Genomic DNA, 2,500 nt, shown 5'->3' on the forward strand with positions numbered 1-2,500 from the left:
AAGGGTAGGGTGTACCGGCCAAGGCTAGCTTGGCGAAGCAACCACACGCCTCGAGGTGAGATTCCACACTCGAGGACTAACAGCAACACAAGAGGAGAGAACGGCGTAGCGCTGTGGCTCCAATGATCAAGACGCCGGTCGGTGGATTAGAGCGCTCCAAGGGTCGCGCGATTGAGGAATCTCCTTGCTGAAATCACCTAGGAGCTCTCCATACACTTGCTGGCTGACTTGGGGACCTGCTAGGATCCACGCCGGAAGGTCGCCGGAAAAGTAGCAGAGGTGGCCGGCGGCGGCCTGAGGATGCCGGAGATGGCTGGGGCAAGACCCGCCGGTTCCAAGACTCTCAAGGATGCACTAGGCGGACTTCCTTGTGGACTAGGGTTGGAACCAACTAGGTGCGGGTCTTGGGCAGGGTGAGCTCGGACCAGGTGGGACCAGGTGGGCCCGGGCTAGGTTCGGCCAATGAGCTGGGTCAATGAAAGGTTAGGCAAGGTGGGTCCTAAGGTTCAAATCCTAGGTTGACCTGGTGAAGGGAAGGGCCTAAATCGTGGGTTCCTACAAAGTAGCTAGGGTAGGTTTAGGCTGCTCGGTTTGAGGAAATGGGAATGGTAAGGGGGAATGGGGTGCAGTAACTTGAGGTAACTCAAGTGTGAACTAGGATAAAAACGGATGAGAGAAATGGGGCTGAGAATTATGGAGGATATTCCACAAGGGAATCGTTCTCCAAGATGCTAGGCGAGGTGGCACTTCTAGAAGGCTATCTCCCAAATACTTAGGAGAGAGGCTAGGGATTTGGGTGAGGTGTCTAGGTGAGGTGGCGTCCAGATTGGTGAGGTGTGTGGCTGGGAGAGTTCCTAGCTAAAGTGAAGGCTAGGTGGCGACCTGTAGAGGCTATCTCCTAGATGTTAGGAGAGAGGATAGGAAAGGTGGTGAGGTGCCTAGCTAGGTGGCACAACAAATGTGGGGAGATGGACTTGGGTAGTTGGCTAATGTGGTGACTAGGCTGAGGGAGGAACAAGTGGCAACTGGATGAGGCTGCTTCCCTACGAAGTTGGGGAATATCCTAACTTATCTAGCTGGGATTCCTATTCTAGAAAAACACTTTATGAGGTGGCGAATTAGTGCTCCACCAAATGTGCGTCACTTCCTACTCAAATCCTAGGATCTCTCTAAGTGTCCCGATGCTTGCCACATGGACTAAGCGTAGGGTGGAGATGGCGAAGGGCCCAAGCTGGAGATCCACTTACCTCTTTTGTAGGAATGAGGCTGATTCACCACATGCACCGGCGGCTAGGTGGCGTCACCTAGGAGCTCCTCCACGCCACACGCGGTTTCTCCCCAAATGTGACCGAGATCCTTGGAGAGGTTCTAGTGCAGATCGAGCCTGATGGAGATCGGCCTGAGATTACACCCAAATGCTCACCGGATATTCCAGAAACTGGCCGGAATGTTAGCAGCAGTGGCCAGGAATTACAGATTCCGGCGAGACACTAATTTGAACCGAATTGCCTCTAGCTTGCCGTATTCATGATTCTTTCTTTTGGGCGATTCTCGTTTTCTTTTTCTTTTTCAATTCTCGCCTCTTTTCTTTCTTTCTTTTTCTGTTTTTCTTTCTGTTTTTCTCTTTTTCACACAGCAAGCTAACAGGCGCAAGAACATAAACTAACACATCAAATGATACTTGAAAACCGAAGGAAAAGACCCTCGAAATTGCGAGATCCTTGCTATCGGCTAAGAGTCTCCCTTGTGACTCGTAAGAACCGATTTAGGGAGAGCTTCTTCCTAAGTGAACCAGTGATCCTCTTGGCTGAATCCATGAAGATCAATAGTCCCTTAATGGCAGAATCTCAACTCAAATCGACACAACGGCGTTACACAATTTCAGCTCTTAAACGAATGCACTAACCTCTCAAATCGGAAGCCTTTGGTCGTCTGCCCTCACCTTCTAGTTGCCTAAAAGATGACGAGCCTTCCCGGGAACGAGTAGCCTCAAGCCTTCACCGTGGGGAGTGTTGGCTGCACTAGTTCGTTGCTGATCTCTTGGGGTAAGCCGTGGTCTTGTGGAGAGCTCTTCACGCCGGAGCAAGAGGAGTCTTCAAGCCGTCGATTCCTTGGGCGAGTGGATGAGAAGAGAAAAGAGATTTAGGCATAGAAAGAAGAAATACCCGCTGGATTGAAGATCTTCTTCAGAAATCTCGCCATGGTTGCCGACATTCCCAAATGTGTTCAAGAGAAGAGAGATGACAAGAGGCGCGGGTAGAGAAATTGCGCAAAGGGAGAAGAGAGATCAATCCGTGAGGAGAGAGAGAGACACTTGACAATGAATTTTCCTTCTTCTAAATTACCTCCAAATTTTCTACTTCCATAATAATTGTCTAAAAAACGCATACCAAAACAAAGGAGTACAATGTATTTATAGCTCTCAATCAAAAGTGGATCTAAACATGTGTTCCAAACCTCAAAAACGAAATCCAAAACGGAATTGAATGCCAAAGCAATT

Source organism: Nymphaea colorata, chromosome 3 (genome assembly GCF_008831285.2).
Source record: "Nymphaea colorata isolate Beijing-Zhang1983 chromosome 3, ASM883128v2, whole genome shotgun sequence".
NCBI lineage: Eukaryota > Viridiplantae > Streptophyta > Magnoliopsida > Nymphaeales > Nymphaeaceae > Nymphaea > Nymphaea colorata.